Below are 27,577 nucleotides of genomic sequence, written 5' to 3' on the forward strand. Positions count from 1 at the left end.
TTGTGGTGAGGTGGGTGGGGTAGGAGAGTGGGTGTATCGCGTGGGTGGGCAGGAGAGGCGCCTGGAGTGTGTGATGGTTGTTTTGAGGATGGGTGTGCATGGTGATGTGGGTGTGCGGGGTTGGCGTGTGTGTGTGAGGTGCGTGGGGCACTCAAGGGTGGCTGTGGGATGGCAGGGGTGTGGGCAGCATGGTGTGGGGAGTGAGGTGTGGGGTGAGTGGGTAGTGGTGTTGTGGGTAGTGCAGATGGAGGTGGGGGTGTGTGCGGGCAGTGGGCTGGGAGTTGCAGTGGTGGTGGTGGGTGATGGCTGGGGCGAGGGTGTGGTGGGCGGAGGGGGTGTGAGGGTGTGGGTGGGACACGCGGCGCTGGGCGTGGGAGAGGAGGTGGCAGGTGGTAAGGAGGTGGGGGAGTGGTAGGGAGCTGGTGGCATTGGTGAGTTGTCAGGTGAGGAGTGAGGCGACGTGACGGGAGGGGAGGTGTAGGTGGTGGGGGAGGCGGCAGGGAAGGGGGAGGGAAAGAAAGGTGGCGGGGGGGAGATGTAGCAATCATAGGAGTCAGGGTGAGGGTTGGCGGCTATGGTTGGCAATGGGGAAGGCAGAGTTGGGATTGGAGAGGGGGTAGTGTATCTCGCAGGCAGGGGTGGAAGGGGGCCAGAGTGGGTGAGGGCAGGTTTTAGGGTCGGAGTGAGTGGTGAGGTGAGTGCACGGCCTTTTGGTGCTGTGGCTTCGTGTGGCTTGGCGGTGAAAGCGGTGCACCAGGGTGGGGTAGTTTCGGGTGGCGCTCCAATGGTGCGTGTGGGTGAGGAGATGGGGCTTGAGGTGGGTGGTATGTGGGGGTGTGAGGGTGCTCTGGCACTGGAGGTCGGTAGTGGTGGTGAGGTGGTAGGTGAGGTGGCTTGAGGTGTGGGTGGTGAGGAGGGAGTGCGGGCGGTAGCATGGGTCTGTGCTCACGGTGTAGGGTGGGTGGTGGGTGCGAAACCAGAGGATGGTGTGTGTGTGGGGGTGGTGGCAGGCGGTGTGCAGTGCTGGAACCATGGTGGGTTGTTTGGAGTTGGTTGTATTGGCGGCGGTGGTGGGGTGGCAGGGGCTGAGGAGTGGGATGTGGCGGGTGGTGTGTGCTGTCGGAGGCGAGGACAGGCGGTGTGAGATGTGGGCGGTGAAGGAGCCGGTGGTGGTGGGGAGGTGCGGCCTCGTGGTGTTGTCTGGATGTTTGGTGATGGGGTGGTGTAGGTTGTAGATGGAGTGGTGGGTGGTGAGGTGAGGGGTGTGGTGGGCAGCGAGGCATCTGGTGAGGTTATTGGGGATGAGCTGGGGGGCCGTGGGGATGGTGAGGTTGGGGGTGGGGTAAGGAGGGTGAACAAAAAAGATGAGGTGGATGAGGGTGGATCAGAAGAAGAGGAGGGTAATAGAGAAGAGATAGAGGGAAGAGAGTAAAAGGAAATGTGCCATTTCCCCCTGACGTAGGCTGGGGGGGGATGTGAGGTGGCCCCCGCTAGGATAGGGGGGTAAGGGGACGGTGGTGGGCGCCTTCTGTGCTTTTTATTCCGTTTTTTTCCATTTCCCCTAAGCTCAGGGCAATCAGTGTGTGGTGGGGCAGCTTGTAGGCGCCCTCTGGTGGTTCTGCTGCCTGGCAGCTTTGAGCTGCTTGCGGATGTCATGCATGGGGCATCCGTGGCTACAAGCAGAAAATTCCCACGGGTCAATAGCGATGATGCCCGTGGGAAACTGATCGATTGCGCCGATGTGTTGAGGGGTGGAGTGGATGGCTAGAAGGCACCTCGTTACTTTGGATATCTTTCTCCAGGTCTCCCATAGGGTCATGTATGATAAAATGTTCTTTGATGAAACTGGGGAGGATCCTGATACTTGTGTGTTTTTCCCGGGTTTCATCATCTGCCTCCGGGTAGGCAGCAGTGACCAGGCGTCTCGCCTGGATTAAAGTATCGTCTAAGTTTCCATCGAAAGTTAGACTATCCAGTTGGGAGAGTGCCACCACTTTCCCTAGTGATGGGGTGATGGCTTGGATCACAAATCTTGTGAAATTCTGCCAGGTGAGCTCCGGGACGATTTTGGGTGCTATGTTAGCTGCCGCCTTGCCCAGCAGCGGGAGTGTAACTGCAATTTTCTGTTGGTCGTCTTCAAAACCGAGATCTAGCAAAGGTTTAATAATCGCCAGGTACGTGTGAACATCATACTGTTCGGGGTCGAACTTGGACATTTGCACGTGCGGTTTGGTTGCCATTTTTCCGGTATTTCCTGATTACCTCTCTCGTATGCCTGGGTCAAGAACCACAGCTGTCCACCTGTGTAATGCTAGGTGTTATAGGTTCAGCTTCCTGTTCCGTAAATGCCTACCGTATAGCAGGGCTCTCTTTTCGAGACCGTGGCTTAGACAAATAAGAGGGAGGCAGGACACAAAAACTCTAGGCAACAACCTTACACATGTATTGCTTAGTAAGACAGGAGAATGAGCAGATGTTACAAGCACAGTATACTGAGCGATTATAAACTCTTATGTCTAAATATGGCTAGCAGTATCATGCAGGATACTGTTTTGGGTCACAGTGAATAGCACTTGAGGCAGAGTGTCCTTAATCAGGTAAGTCCAGGTTTTCTATGAACTAGGGAGTGTTGCGTAAGGCACTGGGGTCTGATTATGGTCTTAGTATTATGAGATATTTTCTGATCATAGCATATTTACCTCATTACCCTTGACTCGTATTTTGCTTTGAAACTGTTACTGTCACCCACTCCACCACTTTGGTATTGTTATTGAATCTTGTCAGAGAGGTAGCTCACTATTCCATCCCCTGGGTCACATACATTGGTCACTGTACCCATTCTTCACTCCTCCACTTCGGTGTTATCACTGACTTCCATAAGAGGGTTAGTTCACTATTCTGCCTTTGCACTGCTTGATCACTGACACTACACAATTATTGTCTCTCCAGTTGAATCTGGCACTGTGGCAGTCAGGTGCAAGGGCAGAGAGGCGGCACAGCTCCGTTACTGACGGGGCTGGTCACCACCGGGGGCCTCTGTACCCAGAGGCCACGGGATCACACGCAGGGGCGTCTGTTCTCGTCCAGGGCTGTGGGTGACGAAAGGTCCCACGCTCTCAGGGCTGAGGACAGGAGTGCGGCCCTCAGAGCTGGGGCCGAACAATTGCCTGAATCAGTCATCCAGGCTCCTGACGGAGGATGAGGACCTCCGCCGTCGAGGTGTTGGGAGTTCCCGCCCAGGAGTTCTGGGGGCGGCCTGGGTTTCCCGAGGGCTGTGGTCCCCGGGGCTTGGCGGCACCGACAGGAAGGGGCTGCGGCACCGGTCTGCGTCGGGGTCCGTCAGGTGGGTCTCCTCCAGAGCCAGTTGTAGGGAGCAGAGGCTGGGGGAGACTACAGGGCCTCTCCAGTACTCCTCTATGCACAAGACTCCCTCTGTGTCAGGGTTCGGGGAACAGGCGGCAGAGTGGGTGTCTGGGTGCTTTCTGGGACACTATACTGCATTTTAGTATTTTTCTTCAGGTTACTTCTGTGTGCGGCCTTGAGCTTCCCCCGAATTAACTTGGTTGCCCAGTTTCTCCCGATTGGCAAGAACAATTGGGCAATAATCCAAAGAATGAAGACACTGCCCATGGATGACACACCATCTTTGTACCTCCGGCTTTTTAGCCTTGGCCTGGTTAAGATAAGTGGTTGCCATATTAGGTTCATGCCATGCAGGAGGAAGATTCACCTGAGTCTGCATGCCAGTACCGTTGGTATTCATGCCCCATGGATTAGCATAAGGATCCTGGGTTTGCATGCCAATACTGTTAGTATTCATGCCCCATGGATTAGCATAAGGATTCTGGGTTTGCATGCCAATACTGTTAGTATTCATGCCCCATGGATTAGCATAAGGATTCTGGGTTTGCATGCCAATACTGTTAGTATTCATGCCCCATGGATTAGCATAAGGATCCTGGGTTTGCATGCCAATATTGTTAGTATTCATGCCCCATGGATTGGCATGAGGAACATTAGCAAATAAATGGTATTGTCCCTTGCTGTTCAAAGGTTAATGGTGTGCTGAACATGCCTGAGGTGTAAGTGGGTATGTGAGTGATTACATTAATATAATAGATTAGTGGACCTTGCATTTCTTGAGAGACCAAGCGTGTTGTTGTAGCCTGTTCTTGAATGTCAGTCTCTTCTATACTAGATGTGCCTTCATCGAGATTAGTGGCCATTTCGGAGATAATTTGATGTTCAGGAACCATCGAATAAGTACGACCAGAATGCAAATGCAAAGTGTTCAAGTCTCCACTATCCAGTTCCCTAGAAGTGTCCTGACTACTTTCAGCCCCAAGATGTCCTTCATTCGTGTCATGTAAGGTTTGAATACTCTTATCTAATGTCTCAATCCACTCAAAAAATTCTGAGCCTAATTCATCAGAGTCCAAGGAAACAGCTCCTTCCGTGATTGGCTTATCTGTATCTCCCCTTAATTTCCATCCCTACTTATTCACTTTATCCATCTAATCCCTGCCAGAAATTATTCCCTTCCCAGTTACAGGAGGTTAAACTGACACAAATAGATTAGTTATGGGTTTAGCAACAGAGACTGGGACACAGATAATATACACAGAAAATGTATCTACTTAGGGGAAACTGAGAAACCTTTATTTTTACACACATTCCCTAACTAATGTGTGTTGCTTAATGAGTGTATGTGTTGTGGTTACAATGCATGTCAGATGATGCTGAGGTTCCCAATAGTTTCGTACTGCAAGTCCACACACTCCGCCAGGTTTTCCGTCTCTCCATCCACACGAAGATGTTCCCTCTTTACACGCCCCAAGGTGATTGGTTGCGGGACACTGCTGCCCCACACACTCGCTCTGCCTCACACTGCCTTCGTGCCAGGGTTGCCAGATGTCCTCGGATGACACCGCCCCTCACTGCGCTGGCCTCGACTGAGAATCTCGCTGAGATAATTCTCGTACACACACAAGAATGAGATAATTCACCAATCTCAGTTAAAGGCAGAGATGATCTTGAGAGAACAAATTCACTGCTCCGATATTTTTTTCTGCTCCCAATTTATCTCACTCCACAATAAGTCCTGTTGTAAAATGAAATTAAGATTTTCTGTTTCACCTGTAGGATCAACAAGCGGTTTTCCAAGGGTTCACTGCATTATCCCTTTGGTACCTTTTTGTATCCCAGCACTGAACACCAATATGTATCAGCTCAGGCATGACTCCACTAAGTTCCAAGCAGGGCATCAATTTATGTAATGTTCCCGCTGGTTGGAACTCACTTATTCCCAGCTGGCACTCCCGAATGTCTCTGCTGCAACAGATGGCAGGAAACGGTGTAGATCCTGTATTAGAGGAATGGTAGCGTGTGCAGGTGACAGAAACTGGAGCAGATTGTGTTTTTATCTCTCTCTATTTGCCACAGAAAGATACAGCTGCAACAAGAAAGAGTTCAGAGCAGTACATCTCTCCTTTACCAGAGCTGAAAGTAATCTACAGCTGCCTGGCCTCCCCACTGGGAGTGGCCCTAGGTCAGCAGTTTCTTAAGAGGTGCCATATTCCACAGACAACTGGGATTTGTACACCTCCGGACAGAAGTTCGTGAAACAGGGTAATCTGCTACCAGAGGTCAGGTTAATCGCACACATCTACCCCTCCTAACTCCCCCTCCTAACGCCTACCAAAACACTGATTTGTTAGGCGGATGGATCGGAGATATGAAGCTTTGCTCACTCTCACGTCTTGCCGCATGTAATGTTTTTCATTTATCTTATTATTAGGTGTATTATCAAGTGCATAGATCCATCTTCAGTTCCATGAGAAGTGATGATATCGAAGTTTTAGCAGATTTCAATACAGTGACCTTAATGTATAGGGTCTGGTTTCCAAACAGGTATCCAACGTGTTCTAAGTGATAGACCAAAATCCAAGTAACAGTTAAAAGTTATATGGCCATATAAGTCCCTCTCTTGCCTTGTCATGTGGACAGCCACATATACACTCACCTACTTATCCACCTACCCACTCAACCCATCCAACACAACCCACCGACCTCACCCCTGCCACCCACCAAGCCCATCGAGCCCTGCTATCCACCCAGCTAACCGACGAATGCCACACACGAAGTTCACCCAACAATGCCACTCAACACATTTACTCATTCACTTCTCCACCCTGAACCCATCCAGCCACCCAACCCAACCACCCACTTAGATCATCCCGATCACACAATCGTCTCAGCCACCCTGGCGACCAACGGTGCCCACTCACCCTGGCGACTCACTTTGCCCACACATCCCGACAACCTATCTTGCCCACCGACCCCTACCACCGACCCTTTCCACTCACAAATTCCACCCACCCTTCCCACTCACGAATTCCACCCACCCTGGTCACCCAGCAATGCCATCCATCTCATCCATCCACAAAACCCTCCCACCTCTCCCTGAACACTCCCCACCCACCTCACCCTACCCATCCACCCATCCTGTCCACCCACTCCTCCCAAGACCCACCCTCCCATCCACCCTTCTTACACAACCCCATTCACTCTGCCACCCCATTGACCCATTTGAACCCGACTTATCCATCAAACTCATTTTATCCAAACCTAACTTACCGACCCCTCCCCGACCACTCACATATCCAGCCACCTACCCACCCAGACCACCAAACGCATCCCCTCACTAACCCAATTACCCCTAGAAGTAGCGTACCCAGAATGTTGAAAAGAGGGGGGGGGGGTTCTTTTAACTGTGCCGCCCATGGCTTTGGCGAGCGGAGGGAGCCCGTACGGTTGCGAGGTTCGGGGGGGGGGGGGCGCTGTAAGCCCCCCCTAGAAGATTTTGCATTTTGGCCAATTTTATGATCATTTTGAGGCTATATGGAATGGGTATAAGACATAAATATATCATAGTCTAAAGTTATTTTTAGGTACTTTTTATCACTGAGTTATGATTCAGTCTCTCCAATAACCTTATACTACTAAAATTCAAACGCTCACATTTCCATCAAACAACTTTACAATTGCAATACACTGATAAGAAATTTTATCTATCTATCTATCTATATGTATAAATAAATAAATATACATATATATATATATATATATATATATATATATATATATATATATATATATACATGTATATATATATATATATATATATATATATATATATATATATATATACAAATATACATGTATATATATATATATATATATATATATATATATATATATATATATAGATATATATAGATATATATATATATATATATATATATATATATATATATATATATATATATATATATATATATATTGCAAAAGGGGGGGCCATGGCCGCATGGCTCCCCCCCTTCCCCTCGGTACGCCACTGCCTACAGTACAACCCACCCAAAACTACTCCACACACAACACCCCCCTCTCCACCATTATCACTGTCCACCCACCCTGGCGATGCACTGAACTACCACACCCACCAACTCAACCTCATCAACCCCACCCACCCAACCAACTGACTCTCTCTCTCTCTCTCACACACACACACACACACACACACACACACACACACACAGAGAGAGAGAGAGAGAGAGAGAGAGAGAGAGAGAAAGAGAGAGTAAGGGCGAGCCCACACGTATGCTCGAGCAAGTGCTTGCAAAATGTAAGCAACACAGTAACGACCACGCTGCAAACACGTTGGGAACAGCAGCGTTAAGATCATGCTGGCAACATCATGAAGTCTTAACTGCCTGGTATTTTTTTTTTTTTTTTTTTTATGTGACCGACTCTGGGCATAGGCTTCGCAGCCTGCTTTCAAGGCCCAGTAGTCCTCCTACGCACCGGACACCTCTACATGTCACCACTTCGGCGCTAACACCCACCGTCCATATTGAATACATGCTAGGGCTGTCTCATACAGGACTGGTGTATTGGTATTAGCGGGGGTATTTTTACGACATGTCGGCGGGGCTTCTGGTAGATCAGCAAAGTCTGATTTTTGTGAAATTCAAATCCTTAAACTGTTCCCTGCCTCAGCGGGATTTGAACCCGGGTCCGTCAGGACTGCAGGCCAACTCTCTACCGATTGAGCCACCGCCTCCCCCACACTTATCCCGCCTCTCCTGCAAGTGTTCGAAGCTGCACTGAAACATGTTTGCATACTGCTGCAAACATGTACCCGAACATGTTGCCTGCCGTGTAGCCAATATATGTTCGAAAGCACGTGTGGACTCGCCCTAAGAGAAACAACACACGCATAAACACACCCACACACACAAACCCACACACACACCCACACACACACACACACACACACACACACACACACACACAGGGGGAGCGTAGTTCACAACAACTTCACTCACAAATCATCCTGAGTGGTTGTTTATCCCCGAGTAAGATTGGCCCCACGTCTTACGAATGACTGTTTGATGATTGACTGTATAATCCTTGAACAGTATGAACAGCATGTAATACTGAAACTAGCATAGTTATGATGTTTAATATTTTACCAAAGTATTCGCTCATTAAAACTATTGCCAATTGGATGGCATATCATGGAATCCTAGTGGAAATACATCCGTAATATAGCTGAATTAAAGGGTATAATTATGTCGGAAAAAGAAGTGTGTGGTAATCATAGGGGCATTTGTCTTCTTAGTATAATAGGAAAAGTGTATGATAGTATACTTATTGACAGAGTTAGAGAAAGAACAGAGGAATTAGTTGGAGAAGAACAGGGAGGCTTTAGGAAGGGAAGAGGTTGTGTAGATCAGATATTCATTCTTAGATCTTTAGTGGAAAAGTTCCTAGAGAAGGGAAACAAGTTGTATGCGGCTTTCATGGATTTGGAGAAAGCATACGACAGGGTGGATAGACAAGGATTGTGGAAAGTATTAAGAATATATGGAGTACATGGGAAGTTGTTGAATGCTGTGAAGAGTATGTATGATGGTGCTAAGGCTGCAGTGCGTGTGGAGAGTGAACTACAGTAAGTGAATTTTTCTCTTTGAAGGTTGCGTTGAAACAGGGATGTGTCATGTCTCTATGGTTGTTCAATCTGTACATGGGTGGGGTAATAAGAGGTACAAGGTAGGGTAGTGGATGTTGGAGTGGCCCTGGTGAGAGAGGATAGTGTTTGGAAACTCCCTGTACTGTTGTTTGCAGATGATATTGTGTTGTTGAGTGAAGACGAAGGGGAGCTGCAAGGCCTGGTGGATGAGTTTGGGAAAGTGTGTAAGAAACGGAATCTAAAGGTGAATGTAGGGAAGAGTAAAGTGATAGTCTTTGAGAGAGGTGAAGTCAGTGAATGTACAGCGAGGTTGGATGGTAAGGAATTGGAAAATGTGAGTACGTTTAAGTACTTGGGTAGTGTGATGAGTAAGGATGGAGGTTTGGAGGGTGAAGTGCTTGAAAGGGTACAGCAGGGAAGAAAGGTTGCCGGTTCTTTGAAAGCAGTGATAAGAAACAGGGAAGTGAGCATGGAAGTGAAAAAGTTCATGACAGTATGAAAGTAAAGCTTGGACGTTGTTGGAAGGACAAGTCAAGAATGAGAGCACTGGAAATAAGTTATTTAAGAGGTGCCTGTGGAGTCACATGGAGAGACAGGCTGACGAATGAGGATATAAAGGAGCGTTGTGGTGTGGATGTGGATGTGATAGGAAGCGTTATGAGGAACACACTGAGGTGGTTTGGCTATGTGGAGAGGATGGAGGGTGAGAGACTGACGATGAGAGTGTACAGTATGTGAGTGAGGTGGAGGGAGGAAGAGGGAGGGGGAGGCCGAGGATGAGATGGAGGGATGGGGTGGAGAGGTATATGAGAGAGGGGTGTGTGAGTTGGGAGCAGGGCAGTGAAATGGCGGGGGACAGGGTGACATGGAGGCGATTTGTTTGTGGCCACCCCAAACGGGATTGAGGTGTCTGGCAATAGATAGATAGATAGAATTATGTTGGAGATTCGAGTCAGTGTACTGTGCAAGCTGCTACTAGAACAGTACAAAACACTTCAACATCTCATCCGCTCCCTTCACCGTCCCCAAATCCTTCATCCCTCCCTTCCCACCCTTCCGCATCTGTTCTTACCTAATTGTTCTTACCTAATTGTATCTTTACAGGAATGAGTCAAGCTCGTACTGTCCCGTGTCTTAAACCATATTTATCGTACATATCCTTAAATTTGTGAATTGTTTTGTCACACACTATTTCATTCGGTAGTGCATTCCATTGATCAATTGCTCTGTTTGGGAAACTGAATTTCCTTACGTCTTTATCACCTCTCTTCTTATGCAGTTTTTTGCAGTGTCCTCTTGATGATGCTTCTCCATATGTTAAGTAATCATTTATGTCTATTTTCTCCTTCCCTGATATGCAATTATATAGCATTATCATGTCACCTCTTTTCCTTCTCTCGTGTAGTGTTGGTAGATTCAGTTTATTTAGTCTTTCTTCGTAGCTTAGGTCCCTTAAGCTTGGTATCCATCCTGTAGCGGCCCTTTGAACTTTTTCAATCTTGTCTATGTGCTTTTTGAGATGAGGACTCCAGACTACTGATGCATATTCCAGGGTTGGTCTAATGAATGATGTTATTATCCTTCTTAGCATGTCTTCATTTATGTATGCGAATGCTATTCTCATATTTGCAGGCAGTGTATACATGTTCCGTACCTTCTCGCTGATGTGGTCAGCCGGAGATAGTTTGTTATTGATAATCACACCTAGGTCTTTCTCTCTTTCTGATGTGTATAGGGTTTTATTTCCTAACTTATAATCCCAATCAGGTCTTTTTCCACTTTTACCAAACTTGATTACATGACACTTGTCCACATTGAATTCCATTTGCCATGTACTACTCCATTCATGAAGTTTATTTAATTCTTCTTGTAGCTCTTTACAAGAGTTTGTGTTAGTAATTCTCCTTTGTATTTTTGCATCATCTGCAAACATATTCAGATAGCTCTCATTTCCAGTGTTACTGTTTATATCATTTATATACACTAAAAACATGATTGGTGCCAGCACTGAATCCTGTGGTACTCCACTAGTCACTTCTTTCCATGATGAGTAGTTTCCTCTTAGTACTGTTCTCATTTCTCTTTTTATGAGAAAGTCTTGCATCCAACAAAACGGTTTGCCTCGAATTCCTCCTTGATGGTACAGTTTCCATAAAAGTCTTTGGTGTGGTACTGTGTCAAAAGCTTTCTTGAAATCTAAATAGATACTGTCCACCCATCCTTCCCTTTCCTGTATTGTGTTTGTTACTCTGTCATAGTAGCTCAACAGATTAGTAACACATGATTTTCCTTTTCTGAAACCAAACTGTCTTTCTGTTATCATACTGTGTTCTAGATAATTTACCCAAGCTTTTCTTATAAGCTTTTCTAATACCTTGCTTACAACACTGGTCAGTGATACTGGTCGGTAGTTGAGTGGATTTTGTCTATTTTCTTTCTTGAATATGGGGACAATATTTGCTTTTTTCCAAATATCAGGTAGTTTACCTTGACTCAAGGATTTCTTGAAAATTAAAAATAATGGTTTACTTAACTCCTTTGCACATTCTCGTAGTACCCAACATGAAATTTCATCAGCACCACTTGCTTTTCCTCTGTCTAATCTACTTAACTCCTCCTGTATTACTTTTTCTGCTATTTGTATATCTGGTAGTATGTGTGTGTGTGTGTGTGTGTGTGTGTGTGTGTGTGTGTGTGTGTGTGTGTGTGTTTCTGTCAGCCTGTCTGTTTATGCGTGTTTTGTGTGTGTGTGTGTGTGTGTGTGTGTGTGTGTGTGTGTGTGTGTGTGTGTGTGTGTGTGTGTGTGTGTGTGTGTGTGTGTGAGAGAGAGAGAGAGAGAGAGAGAGAGAGAGAGAGAGAGAGTGTTAGTTGGTTGGGTGGGTGGAGTTGATGAGGTTGAGTTGGTGGGTGTGGTAGTTCGGTGCATCGCCAGGGTGGGTGGACAGTGATAATTGTGGGGGGGGGGGACAGTTGTTGGGTGTGGTGTGTGGTGTGGTTTTGGGTGGGTTGTAGGGGTAATTGGGTTAGTGAGGGGATGCGTTTGGTGGTCTGGGTGGGTAGGTGGCTGGATATGTGAGTGGTCGGGGAGGGGTCGGTAAGTTAGGTTTGGATAAAATGAGTTTGATGGATAAGTCGGGTTCAAATGGGTCAATGGGGTGGCAGAGTGAATGGGGTTGTGTAAGAAGGGTGGATGGGAGGGTGGGTCGTGGGAGGAGTGGGTGGACAGGATGGGTGGATGGGTAGAGTGAGGTGGGTGGGGAGTGTTCAGGGAGAGGTGGGAGGGTTTTGTGGATGGATGAGATGGATGGCATTGCTGGGTGGCCAGGGTGGGTGGAATTCGTGAGTGGGAAGGGTGGGTGGAATTTGTGAGTGGAAAGGGTCGGTGGTAAGGGTCGGTGGTAAGGGTCGGTGGGCAAGATAGGTTGTCGGGATGTGTGGGCAAAGTGAGTCGCCAGGGTGAATGGGGACCGTTGGTCGCCAGGGTGGCTGAGACGATTGTGTGATCGGGATGATCTAAGTGGGTGGTTGGGTTGGGTGGCTGGATGGGTTCAGGGTGGAGAAGTGAATGAGTAAATGTGTTGAGTGGCATTGTTGAGTGAACTTCGTGTGTGGCATTCGTCGGTTGGCAGGGTGGATAGCAGGGCTCGATGGGCTGGGTGGGTGGCAGGGGTGAGGTCGGTGGGTTGTGTTGGATGGGTTGAGTGGGTAGGTGGATAAGTAGGTGAGTGTATATGTGGCTGTCCACATGACAAGGCAAGAGAGGGACTTATATGGCCATATAACTTTTAACTGTTACTTGAATTTTAGTCTATCACTTAGAACACATTGGATAACTATCTGGAAACCAGACTCTGTACATAAAGGTCATTGTATTGAAATCTGCTAAAACTTTGATATAATCGCTTTTCATGGAACTGAAGATGGATCTATGCACTTGATAATACACCTAATAGTAAGATAAATGAAAGTAATATTACATGCGGCAAGAGGTGAGAGTGAGCGAAGCTTCATATCTCCAATCCATCCGCCTAACAAATCAGTGTTTTGATGGGGATAAGGAGGGGAGTTAAGAGGAGTAGACGTGTGCGATTATCCTGACCTCTGGTGGCAGATTACCCTGTATCACAAACTTCTGTCCGGAGGTGTACATGAATAGAAGTAAGTTACAACTCGACCATGCACATCATTCACCTCAATAAAGTAATATTAAATTAAAGTATACCAACAGGGTATATGTGTTTCCCCAAGACTTAAACATATATTCAGTTCATATTCTTCTATTGCCTTCCCTCACCCTCATGTTTATGCTGAAAAGTGCTGACTTTCGCAGGTCCGGCGCTCATCTTATTCCCACACCACGCTTATACTTAAGTGACATTTGGATCTTTATCTCAACACTACAACACATTTTCTCTAAAAATGAATAAACATAATGTGTATAGTAGCGAAAGACATAATTCCAATGTGGAAATGATGTCAGCACCAGAACCTAAAGGTGTAAGGAAATTCAGTTTCCCAAGTAGGGCAATTGATCAGTGGAATGCACTACCGAATGAAATAGTGTGTGCCGAAACTATTACAAAATTTAAAGATATGTATGATGAAACTGGTTTAATACACGGGACAGTACGAGTTTGACTCATTACTGTCACGATACAATTAGGTAAGAACACACACACACACACACACACACACACACACACACACACACACACAAGGGAATTAAACAAAGAAGACACAACAATAGATGAACTGTCAGTTCAGGTCGGTTCACTTAAAAGAATGATTAGTGAAATGACAAATACAGTCGTCAACCATGAGAGTATTATGGAGGAGTTCAGAAAAGAGAGAAAGACAATTAGGCAAGCAAGTAGTCTGATAGACCAAACCAGTGATACTGAAGAGAAGTTAAACCAAGTGAATGAAGTGATGCAAAGTTATAAAGATGATGTGAAAACTACGTATGCTGAAATGGAGAGAGTAAAGAAGGACTTAGAAACAAAAGTCGAAGAAAAAAGCACTAGAAAGGAAGTGGAAAAAAAAACCAAAACAACCCCAAATTGGTCAAAGATGCAGCAGACATCAAATAATCCTACAGTAATCACTGGTATAGAAAAGGAAGAAAAAAAAAAATTCGAGAGAAAAAAAGATGGTAAATATAATGAGCATATTGAGGGAAGTATCAGAGGAAATCTGTAACAGACATAAAGGAACACAAAATTTTGGAGAAATACGAGAGAAATAAGTCAAGGCCTCTAAAAGTAACCTTTCAGAGTGTGAACACTGTAGAGGTACTACTAAAAAATGCAATCTCATGGAAAAAGAGGAATTTAAAAAAGTATGGATAAAAAGATGCCAGCTCAAGAGGAACTGGGAATACTAAAAGAGAAGAGGGAGGAGGCAAAAAGAATGAGGAAAGATCAGAGGAAGAGAGGAGTACTTTTTTTTTTTTTTTTTTTTTAAGCAATTGGATTGCAGGTACGAAAGTGGTGCATAACCAACAGGGAACAAAAAGGAGGAAGGTAGTAGACTCAGTTTATGGCAAGTATGTAAACATGATGGTTAGGCTTATGTACTCAAATGTAGCTGGAATGGTGTCTAAATCATTAGAGTAGCAGATTATATCAAAGAAGTGGAATCACGTATTATTAGCTTCACTGAAACATAATTAACCCCAAAGGTATCAAACGATACACTAGACTTAGAGGAATACAATATATGGGGAAGAGACAGAAGGAATCATAATCTTAGAAGAAAAATCTACAAGTCAAGGAAATAGAACTGATTGCATTGGAAATTAACACATCTGAAGGGAAATTAACTGTGGCAAATTTATACATGCCACCCAAAACAAACACTTGGGAAAGAGGCGAATATGAAGACCTGGCAGAAAGTACAATTTAAAGTTTAAAAACATTATTACATAAAATGGAAGAGAAATCTGAAAGAATTATATTAACTGGAGACTTCAAATATAAATTGGAATACCTTAGATGTAAAAAGCCATGAAAGCAGTTGGGATCAAAAGCTCCTAGATCTTCTGCAGGAATTTTTCCTAACACAGCATGTAAAGGAAAACACCAGAAAAAGAGGACTTGATGGTCCATCAGTACTAGATCTTATATTTACCAGGCGAGAAAATGAAATTAACAGTATAATGCATCACCCCCATTCGCCAAAAGTGACCATGTAGTACTGCAACTTCAGGATTGCATATGACGTTACCAGTAATAAGAGTTACAAATGGAGTCTAAATTACAAAAAGGGCAACTATCATCACCTGAAGAACTACTTCTTAGAAACAAATTGGGAAAAGGAGCTTAGAAGACAAGATTTAAATATTATATATCGAAAATTATGTGATTTTTATGAAGTAGGAGTCCAAAATTACATCCCACAGCACAAAGCAACAGAATTGAAAGCGAAGAAATGGTTCAATTCAGACTGTAAAAAATCAAAAGAAAAATGAGACTTGCTGTGGAACAGATACAGAAGAAACAATAGTGAGAGGGCATATAACAACTATTAACAGGCAAGAAATGATTATACAGAGTTAAGGAGGGAGACTCAGAGATAATTTGAGGATGACATAATAAATAAAGGTAGTGATCAACCTAAGCTTTTTTACAGCTACATCCGAAGCAAAACCAAAGTTAAAGATAAAACACAGTCCATTATGGATGAGGGGGACATCTACACAGAAGAGAAAGATATATGTGAGCACTAAATAAAAATTTCAAGTCAGTTTTTACAAAAGAAAAAAATTTTGAGAGATGATATGGAACATGCATGCCCACACGTATTACCAGATATACAAATATCAGAAAAAGAAGTACAGGAAGAGTTATGTAAAGTAGACAAAGGAAAAGCAAATGGTCCTGACGGAATTTCAGGTTGGGTGCTGCATGAATGTGCAGAAGTGTTAAGCAGACCATTGTATTTAATATTCAAGAAATCCTTAGGTCAGGGTAAACTACCTGATATGCGGAAGAATCAAACATTGTTCCCCTATTTGAGAAAGGAAATAGATAAAATTCACTCAACTACCAACCAGTATCACTGTCCAGTGTTGTAAGATAGCCTTCTAGAAAAGCTGATAAGGAAAGTTTGGGTAAAACATCTAGAAGAACACAGTATAACAGAGAGGTAGTTCGGTTTTAGGAAGGGAAAAGCATGTATTAATAATCTATTAAGCTTCAGTACTATGACAGCTACAGAAACATTATAGAAAAGAGAAGGATGGGTGGACAATATCCATTTAGATTTTAAGAAAGTATTTGACAGTACCCCACCAACGACTTTTATGGAAACTGTACCATCAAGGAGGTATCCAAGGCAATCTGTATCTGTCTATCTATATCTATCTATCTATCGATAGATAGCTAGATGTATATCTATCTATCTATCTATATATGCATATATCTATCTATCTATCTATAATCTATCTATCATCTATCTATCTATCCATCTACATAGATATATATATCTATATCTATCTATATCTATCTATCTATATCTATCTATCTATATCTATCTATCTATCTACCTATCTATCTATCTACCTAGGCTATCTATTTATATCTCTCTATCTATCTATCTATCTATATATTTACAGTAATCCCTTGAATATCCAGATGGTCCATATCCGGTCATGCTTCGACTCTATTCATTAGGGCTTGGCTCTATCATACCTGTATCCAGATTTTTGTCTGTAACTGGACATAAAAGTTCTGACTTCAGCTGCTAGCTGACCTAGAAAGTCAGAAAAGTCTGTTGGGTGGGTCACTGTCCTCTCTGTCCACATGCGGGTAGTAGGGCCATAACCCACAAGCTGAGCTAAAATGGCTATCTGGCTCCTTACCGAGTAGTTGAAATCCTCCAGTCACCCTGGCCAGACTAACAGTCAAAAAAGTCTGTTGGGTGGCTCAGCAGCCTGTCTGTCCACGTTTGGGTCTTACAACGTAACCCACAAGCTGAACGAAAATGGATGTCCGGATCCCTACCGTATGGTCAAAATCCCTGGCTACCCGAATCACCGGAAACATACCAGCAGCGAGTGAAGAAAACAGACATATCCCACAAGCTGAGAGAGAATGGCTGTATGGCTCCCTTAAGAATGGCTGAAAGCCCCTGGCCACCCCAATCACCAGTAACATTCTGGAACCGCTCGAGGAAGACAGAGCGTAACCTGCACGCTGAGTGAGAATGGCTGTACAGATCCCTACCAAATGGTCAAAATCCCCCCAAGCTGCCTGGATTAGTTGGAAACTCCCGGCCACACACAGCCATCCACCCACTTACCATATGGTCAAAGTCGCATTGCCATTTGGATTACTCGACTTATGATGTACGGGGACACAGTGTTTCTGCCACATTGCGACATATGTCTGGGTGGGCGAAAAGGACCCTTGCACTCATAGAATGGTGTGCCACTTTTTGCCTGCATGGTCATAGCCAAGCATGGATAGAGACATGGCAGTGCCATACAATCCCAAGGACTACTGCACCTGAGTTCCTGCCATTGTCCCTCTGTGTGTGGACATGCTTGGCTGAGGTTTAACAATGATAGCTTCCATCGTTGCATTTGTGATGGGATCGTACCTTCTGCAGGCCTTAATTTTCCTCTGTGATGTTCTTATGTGTGTGATGATGGCCCCACCACCACCTGAGAAATGCAAGAGGAGGCTTTTGATTGGAGAAGAAGCGTGAGATATTGGGCAAGGATGATATGAGCTGACCAACTTCATGCATTCTTTATGAATTTGACTTGCCCCACTCAACCTTGTCTGATATCAAGAAATCAGGGGACAAGCTGACTCAATACAGACAGGCCTACGGTGATACCACTAGGAAAGGCGACAAGGCGGTGATGTCCCAGCCCCGCTACGCCATCATTGACCAGTTGGTTCTGCCAGCAAAGGGTTGCTGGTGTGCTTGTGTATGGGTCCGATTTGAATACTGCAGCCAAGAAACTTGCATGCCTGCACAAAATGCACGACTTCAAGGCACCCGGAGGTTGGCTGTTCCTGTTCAAACTTTGACATGGACTTACTGGCCATAAGGCACGTGGCGAGGCTTTGGACGTAGCAGTGGAGGGTGTTGAGCCATTTTGTGAGAAAGTGCAGCACCTGGTTGAGAAGGAGGGCCTTGCTCTCGGTCGGGGGTACACTGCTGACGAAACTGGCCTCTCCTTCCTCTCCTTTCCCACCAACACCCTGGCAGAAGAGATGGAGAAGATCGGAAGTTGTCCAAACAAAGTTTTCAGTGTTGTGCTGTGCCAATGCTATCAGGATGCACCATCTCAAACCCATTATTGTTGATTGGTAAAATAGCGACGTTGCCTCTGTAGGTTGATGGATAGCCTGCCTGTTGTGTGGTACCATTCTGTGAAGGCCTGGTTACTTCAGAGATTGGTTCCAGACACTTTGTCAAAGAGGTTATCCATTATCAAACAGAGGAACTTGGTATCCCTCACAGCCAGGTGAAGGCTCTCCTGATTCTCACCAATGCCCCTGTGCATCTGTCAGAGAAGGATTTGGTTGCTGATGACGGCCGTATTAGGTGCACGTTTCTGCCACCTAATACGACTGCTCTCATTCAGTCAATGGACCAGGATGTTATTGGGGCAGCCAAGAGACTGTACTGTCAGAGGTTCATCAACAAGGTGATGGTAGTGCTTAAGGACGATGAAGGAGTCGACACATGTGGGAAGTGGACCTTGGAGGATCTGCAACATTACAACATCAAGTCTGCGGTTTTCAACTCGGCAAATGCTTGGAAGGAATCTCCATCAAATCACTGGGAAGTGGTTGGTCTCGTCTCCTTCAGGGATGTGGGGCCATGCATGACTTTGAAGGATTTGACATGGATGATTCCTGCCTTTGGCTATGAAACACAGGGGAGGTTGTGGACATTGATGATGTGAGGGACTGGCTGGACGATGACGTTGTCTGATGAGGAGATCGCCGTTGCTGTCGCTGCGGGGCCGACAGAGGAAAGGAACAAAGATGAGGAAAAATACCCTGACTCTGGCCACCCTGTCACTTCATCACTCCCTCATCTTGGTGCCTTGTGGGCTGGCATTGAGCAGGTGCTTGAATATGCTGAGCACCCTCATTGCGACAGGGAGTTGGTGTCACTCAAGCTGGCCATGGATCTGTGGGCAGTCAGGGACACTGTCATCCTTCAACAGAATTACAGCACCTATCGTCAGATAAAGATCGATTCCTTCATCAAGCCCACTACTCCCCACAAGTGCCAGCCACATCTCCCCACCACCACCACCACAACTACCCTTTCAACCCTAGTCTTCATTTTCGGACCCACAACCGAGCACATCAACAGCCGTTGAGTTGCCGTTAGATGTGAGCTTGCAGCTGTCTTCAAAGAGTCCTGAGGTGGGTAGGGTTTCATCACCTCACCGCACATCCTCACTCACCGCCTGGCTTCAGCAGATGGAGGAGGAGGAGGGGGAGGAGTTCTTTGACCTTTGCTAGGTGGCTGTGTTAGCCCCTAGACCACATGGAATACCTGTGCACCTGCTGCAGCCTGGTGGGCCACGACACCTGTATGCCATTCACTGGGTGGTAAGAGTACTGTGTTTTTATTTTTTGTATAATATTTATGTTTTATGCATTGATTTCTTAGTGTTTAGAATTACACTGCTTATTCCAGTGTGTGTTTTGATGTATAAGAAAAGCCGAAAGACCGCAAAACACTGCCAAAACTAGGAGGGGTACTGTGCATATTGTAGTTTTTTTATATGTATTGTTTTCTCAGTGTTTAGAATTATAATGCATATTGGAAAGTGTGTTTTGATGTATAAAAACAGCCATATGACCTCAGAACACTGCCAAAATTAGGAGGGGTACTGTACATATTGGTAGGGTTCTGTATATTTCATTTTTGTTTTGTTGTTTATACATTGCTTTCTTAGTATTTAGGATTTGATTGCATATTGCAATGTGTGTTTTCATGTCTAAAAACAGCTGAAAGACCGTGGTCCAAAATTAGGAGGGGTACTGTACATGCAGGTTGGGTGTGGGTATAGGTAGGGTATGGATGCAGTAGAGGATATTGCTCCATATCCAGACATTGCCAATATCCGGTCATGCCTTTGTCTCTATTGTGACAGATAATCGAGGGATTATATATATATATATATATATATATATATATATATATATATATATATATATATATATATATATATATATATATATATATATATACACACACACACACACAGTAGTCCCTCAATCATCTGGCATAATAGAGCCAAAGGGATGTCTGGGTAGTGGCAATGTCCGGATAATAAACAGTATCTCCCCCTGCTATACCCAGACCCTACCTATACCCACATTCCAACCCTAACCCTATTTGTACAGTACCTCTGCTTACTTTGACAGAGTCTTCCTGTCATTCAGGCATATTTAGACATCAGAGCACACATAGGAATCTCGAAAATAATTTTTAACACCAGGAGAAGAATGCAAAAACAAAAAAACAAAAACACACCGAAAACCGAAAAAAACAACAACGTATACTCCACTGTATGTACAGTACCCCTCCGAATGTTGGTAGTGTTTTCCGGTCATTCTGCAATATTTAGACATCAAAACACACATAGGAATATCATTTTTTTTTTTTTTAAATCAAGAAAACCATGCAAAAAAAACAAAAAAAAACAACAACATTGAACACTAAAAAACACCCTAGACTAGAGAAGACTGTAGCACCAGTTGGCCTAGGTGGATGGAAAGCTGATGACGGAGAGAGCTGTAACTCCCATTTCATCAGCCCTCAGGACTGGTTCCTGACCATCCCCCTTTGCTGAACTTGTACAGTGTTTCAGTAACACAGAGAGTAGGCCAGCATCCTCTCCAGTACAAGTTTCTCTGTCAACACCAAACTACATGCACATTATATGATGCACTTCCTTTTCAAAATTAAAAAAGAAAAATGGCGTCTAATAACCAAGCCTCGGAGTCCCTGGGGGGGGGGGGAACTACAAATGCCTCCACCATCCTCCCCTCTCCTGGTGACGACTCACAAGCTGCCTGGAGCTACTGTCTCACTAACCTCTTCTTCTTTTCTGCAACATTCGCAGCCTTTCCTCTAATTTTCTCTCTGTTGAGCACCACCTCTCTTCCTCTAAACCTCACCTTCTCATCTTAATATAGACTCAGCTGTCTGAGGCAACTGATAGCAAACCCTTTTCCGTATCCTCCTACCTTCTCTATACTCATTTCAAAGCCAAAAGTAGCTGTTTTGTATATGTACACAACGGCTTATCTTGCTCACGTGTTTCTGAACATGATTCCTCTGAATTCTCTACTCTCTGGCTTCGGCTTTCTTGTCATTCTCTGACTAAATATATTTTTGCTCTTTACTTATACGCTTATTCTAATGACTATGAAAAATTCTTTGACTGTCTTACTTCTACGATGGAATACATCTTATCCATTTCTTCTTTGAGATCTCCATTCTAGGAGATTTCAATGGTCACCACCATCGTTGGCTCTCCTCTCGTTTCACCGATCCACCTGGTGAACAAGCCTACATCTTTTCAATCCTTAATGACATAGTGTAGCTTGTACAGCACCATACCCATATCCCTAACTGTCTTGGAGAGAGTTCCAACATGCCTGACCTCTACCTTACAGCTAATCCTTCTGCTTACACTGTTAAACTTTTCTCTTCGTTGGGCTCCTCTGATCACAACCTTATTAAGTAAACTTGTCCAGTACGGCCTGTGGACCCTCCCAAGAAACGTAGGTTGTGGCACTTTGAAGCTGCTGATTGGGAGGCCTTCAGGCAGTACTTCTTTGATTTTCCCTGGAATGATTATTGCTTCCATGGCCGGGGGCCATCTGAGTGTGCCTTGCGCATTACAGAGGTTATTCTCTCGGGCATGGAAACATAAATTTCTTTCTCATATCCTTTGACTAATGCAAAAAAGCCTTAGTTTAATCACGCTTGTTCTAATGATGTCCACAGCAAGGAGAGGGCCTATGAATGGTACCAGTGCCAACCCACCCCCGAATCACATCTTTTTTATGTTTCTGCCTGGAATCGTGCTCAGTCTGTTCTTTGCTCTCCTAAAAACAATTTCATCCGTAATAAATGCTCTCAACTCTCCAACTCGAATTCTTCCTGATCCTTCTGGCACCTTGCCAAAAACCTTTTTAACTACTTTACCTCATCATCTTTCCCTCCTCTTTTCTACTCTGATGGCTCTTTACCAGTGGCATATCTGAGGGAGCGCGGGGGGGCGGCTGTTTGACACTGCCCTCCAGGCCCCCAATTGAGGGGAGGCCCCAGAAAGATTTAAAAATTTATAAGCTTCTTATTAATATTTAATAATATATATATCATCCCAACAGTCCCGGCTGAGAGATTAGATAAGTTTTGAGAATGAGATATCAGACAACTTCTAGCCAAGCAGTAGGCCTAAACCTTCCGATATATTCGAGACACGTCTTGAGGGGGACCCCACAAAGAACCTAGCCCTCTGGGCCCCCAGATCTCTAGGTACGTCCCTGCTCTTTACCTATTTATTTTATTGATAAAGCACATCTCTTCGCTCAGACTTTCTTCTCCAGTTCCACCTTCGACGATTCCAGTGCTGTTCCTCCATCCTTTCTCCCCTTTGACTTCCTCGTGGCTAACATTAAAAATTTTTCAGCTGATGTATTTCCTGCCATCACTGGTCTCAATACTAACAAGGCATATGGGTCTGATGGAGTCCTTCCTGTTGTTCTCAAGAGCTGTGCTTCTGTGCTTACACCCTGCCTAGTTAAACTTTTTCTCCTTTGCCTATCAACTCGTACCTTTCCTTCTTGCTGGAAGTTTGCTCTCATTCAGCCAGTCCCAAAGAAGGTTGACCATTCCCAACCCTCTAATTATCGTCCATTTGCTTTAACATCTTGTGACTCAAAAGTTTTCGAGTCTATTCTTAACAGAAAATTTTTAAAGCATCTTTCCTATCATAACCTTCTTTCTGATCGTCAGTATGGGTCCAGCCAAGGACCCTCCACTGGCGATCTTGTCATCTACCTTTCAGACTCCTGGTCGTCCTCCATTCGGGACTTTGGCGAAAGCTTTGCCATTGCACTTGACATCTCAAAGGTTTCGATCAAGTCTGGCACTAATCTTTCATTTCCAAACTGCCTTCTTATGGTTTCTATCCTTCTATCTGTGCCTTCATCTCTAACTTCCTTTCTGGTCATTCTAGAACTGCTGTTGTAGACGGCCACCGCTCTTCTAGATCTATCAACACTGGTGTTCCTCAGGGCTCGTCCTATCACCATCTCTCTCCCTTTTATACATTAATGACCTTCTAAGCTGTAAATCTAACCTTATCCACTCATATGCTGATGATTCCATCCTTCACCTTTCCATTTGGCTCTCGCAACGTCCATGACAGCAGTTACTTCAACAAACAAGGGATGTGGCTATGTCACACCTAATGTCTAACTTGGCTCATATCTTTGACTGGGGTAAAAATAATCTTGTTGTTTTTAATGCATCAAAGACTCGGTTCTTACACCTATCAACCCGACAAAATCTTCCACAGGAGTACCCTTTAATGTTTAATAATATCCAGTTCAATCCTGCATCATCTTTAACCATACTTGAGGTTTCATTCTCTCGGAACTTATCTGAGAAAGATCATATTACATCTTTTGTGAAATTCGCTTCCAAGAGATTAGGTGTGCTAAATGGACTCTGTACCTTCTTTATTCCTGCACAGTTGTTGATTTTATACACGGGTTTTATTCGTCCCTATGTAGAGTACAACTCTGACGTGTGGGGAGGCTCCCCACATACAGATCTCAATAGGGTGGAGTCAGCGACTTTTTGTCTCATTAACTCTCTTCCTCTTACTGGCTTCCTTCAACTTGTGTCTCTTTGCCGCACTGTTGCGTCTTCATCTCTTTTGTATTGCTACTTCAATGGTCACTGCTCCTCTAAATTGTCTCCTTGCATCCGTCCACCTCTATGACGGGCTCGTGGCACCCGTCTAGGAACAAACTATCATCCCTTTTCTGTTCAGCTCTCTAATGCAGGAGTTAACCGTTACTTCCAGTCCTTCATTTATGCAACAGGTCAGCTCTGGAACTGTCTCCCTTTATCTGTATTTCCTACATCCTATGATCTCGAGTCTTTCAAACTCAGTGTGTTCAGTTATTGTGAAATGAACGGATCTTGAATTTGGTTCTCTTCTGTATTTTTTTTTTTTTTTCTAGGAAGGAACGGTTTGCGGGCTCCTGGCCTTTGGTTCCTTCTTCCTTGCATAAAAAAGAAACATATACGCCACTGTATGTACCAAGAAAATTGTTAAAAAACACATTAGAAGGAAAAAAAACACTGTAGCTATACACTAACGTAAGTACAGTACCTTCTTAATTTTGGCACTGTTTTCAGGTCAATCTGTCATATTTTAACATCAAAACACACATGGGAATATCCGAAATAAATGTAAACACTTAGAAAACTATGAAGAAAACCTAGAGTTCCCCTAAATCATTCGATTGGGGTACTTACCACCCAGTGCATGGGAGTTAGGCTTCGCAACATGCACACCTCCAGCAAGTGTATGGTTGTCCTAAGTCAGTGGTTCTCAACTGGTGACTTTTTGGGTGGTCCACAGGACGTTCACTATATTTGGTAATAAACTGGAGATTGGTGCATATATTTTTAAATTTATTGAAAATTCAGTACGAAAAATTTTATCAAAATAAATAATTGGCCATTCATTTTATTGTATTATTCCTATTGATTATTCCAGTATGACTGGTACTTACCCAAATCTGTCAACACGTGCAGTCAGATGTCTTCTGCCATTTGCATCAACTTTCATGTGTGAGAGCAGATTTTACTGTTTGTTGCACATTAAGTCCAAATAGAGGAATCGGCCTGCAGTGGAAAACGATATTCATTGTGCATTATCAAGTACCACTCCTAACATTGAAAAGCTTGTCAGTGAGAAGAGAATCCAAAAGTCTGGTTGCAAAGAAAAATGTTAGTTGTATACCTACATAATTTCAGAATTCAGTTTGTTAGAAATAAATTTCACAGCAAAATATTAGAGAAGTACTCATGTATTTCCTGGAAATTATGTTTGGAAGAAATATATTTCAGACCAAAATGTCAACTGTCTTCTATATTATATCATTTCTCGAAATTCTGTTTGTAAGAAATATATTTCTAACCAAAATGTTTGTTGTCTATGCTTTATTTATCATTATTAAAAAATGAAATGGTCCAGGATATATTTTTAAATTGGGCTGATGGTCCATGGCCTGAAACGAGTTGAGAATCGCTGTCCTATGTGATCTTGTGGCTAACCTTCACATTTAGCAAAGGTCAAAGAACTCCTCCTCCTCTACCTGCTGGAGCTGAGCGATGCGTGGTGATGTGAGGTGCAGTGATGGTGGCCCACCCACCTCAGGAGACTCCGAAGTCAGCTGCAAACTTACAGCCAACAGAGACTCAACTGCTGTTGGTGTGCTTGACTGCAGGTCCATGGTGATGGCTGGAAATGACGTGATGGTGGTGGTGAGAATGGGCTGGCACTCGTGGGAGTGGCAGGCTTGAAGATGGAGTCGATCCTGGTCTGACGATAGGACCAATGATTATGCTGGAGGATGACAGCATCCCTGACTGCCCACAGCTTCATTGCCAGGCTAAGCGGCATCAGTTCCATGTCACAGTGAGGGTGCTCAGCGGCTTGAAGGTGGAGCCGATACTAGTCCGACGATAGGATCAGTGATTCTGCTGAAGGACGACAGCATCTCTGACTGCACACATCTTCATCGCCAGGCTGAGTGGCACCAGTTCCATATCACAGTGAGGGTGCTCAGCTTACTTCAGCACCTTCTCAAGACTCGCATGTACGATGCTGAGACGACGGAGTGATGGAGTTGCGGAGGGCTGTGAGTCAGCGTTCTCATCCTCGTCCTCATCAATGTCGTTTTCCTCTCTCGAGCCCGCAGAGGCAGCAGTGGCGATCTCATCAGACATCATCTGATACAAATGACTGCTGCCATCGTAGTCCAGCCAACCCCTCACGTAGTCGACGTTCACCTGCTCTCTTGCTGTTTGATGATGGTGGTAGAAATCATTCACGTCAAACCACTCAAAGTTGTGCTCAGCTTTGATTCCCTGGCAGAGACGAGAACAACCGTTTTCAAGGGTTTTCATGCAAACTTCTGTCCATGAGTTCACTCAGTTAAACACTCCAGACTTCAGGTCGTAACGCCAAAGATTCTGCAAGGTCTGCTTCCCACGTATGTCCTCGGCTCCATCCTCGTCCTCCAGCACCACCATCACCTCACTGAGGAGCCTCCGCCAATACTGTCTCTTGGCAACCACTATAACACCCTGGTCCATTGGTTGAATCAGAACAGTAGTATTAGGTGGCAGACACATGCACCTAATGTGCCCATCATCAGCAACCAAATCCTTCTCAGACGGATGCATAGAGGCATTGTCCAGGAGCAGGAGTGCCTTCACCGTATCGTGAACAACACCAAGGACCTTCGTTAAATAGTGGATAACCTCATAGATGAAGTGTCTGTGGAACCAGTTTCTGAAGATCTTGGCGGTAAACCAGTCCTTCACAGGATGATACCACAGAACAGATAGGCTATCCATGAACCCAGAGACAACGTGGTTGTTTCGCACGCCCAGCAATAACAGGTTTGAGGCGGTGCATCCTGTTAGCATTAGCACAGCAGAAAACAGAGACACATTGTTTGGATAACTTGCAACCAGGCAGTCTTCTCCTTCTCCTCTGCCAGGGTGTTGGTGGGCAATGAGCAGTAGAATAGACCCCTTTCGTCAGCATTATAGACTTGACTATGAGCAAGGCCCTCATCCTTGATCAGGCATTGCACTTCTGGAGAAATGGGTCTATATCCTCCGCTGCTGCATCCAGGGTGCCTTACAGCCTGTAAGTCCATGGCGAAGCGTGAAGTGAAAGAGCCATCCTTTCGAAGCCTTGAAGTTGTGTACAACTGTACATTGTGCAAGTGTGCAAACTTCTCAGCTGCAGCCTTCACCTTGGTTCTACACACAAGTACACAGGCAGCACATTGCTGGCAAAACCACAACAATGTCAACCAGTCGATAAGGGCATGCCAGGCCTGGGCCATGACCTTCCTGTCACCCCTATGTATGTTTTTGTCAAAGTTCTGTCCGTGCTTTGTAAGCTTGTCCTGTGACTTCTTGATATCAAACCAATGTTGAGCAGGCTAGATCATATTCCCACAGTATGCGTCCTGTGGTCCAGCTCTCGTCAACCTTGCTCAGTATCTAACGGTTCTTCTTCAGAGTCAAAACCTTCCTCTTTCGCTTCTCATGTGGTGGTGGGGCTATCATCACACACATAATTATGCAGCAGAGGAGAGCCACAACCTGAAGAAGGTAGGGGACTACAAGTAAAACAATTACATTCACAGCCATGCTTGAAAGTGTGACCACTCAGACGGTGACAAAGGCAGGAACTGAGGTGCGGGTTTGGAGTCTGGCAAGCAC

Source organism: Coenobita brevimanus, chromosome 95 (assembly GCF_032717465.1).
Source record: "Coenobita brevimanus isolate Jiangsu-jjx chromosome 95, ASM3271746v2, whole genome shotgun sequence".
In the NCBI taxonomy this organism is placed as follows: Eukaryota; Metazoa; Arthropoda; class Malacostraca; order Decapoda; family Coenobitidae; genus Coenobita; species Coenobita brevimanus.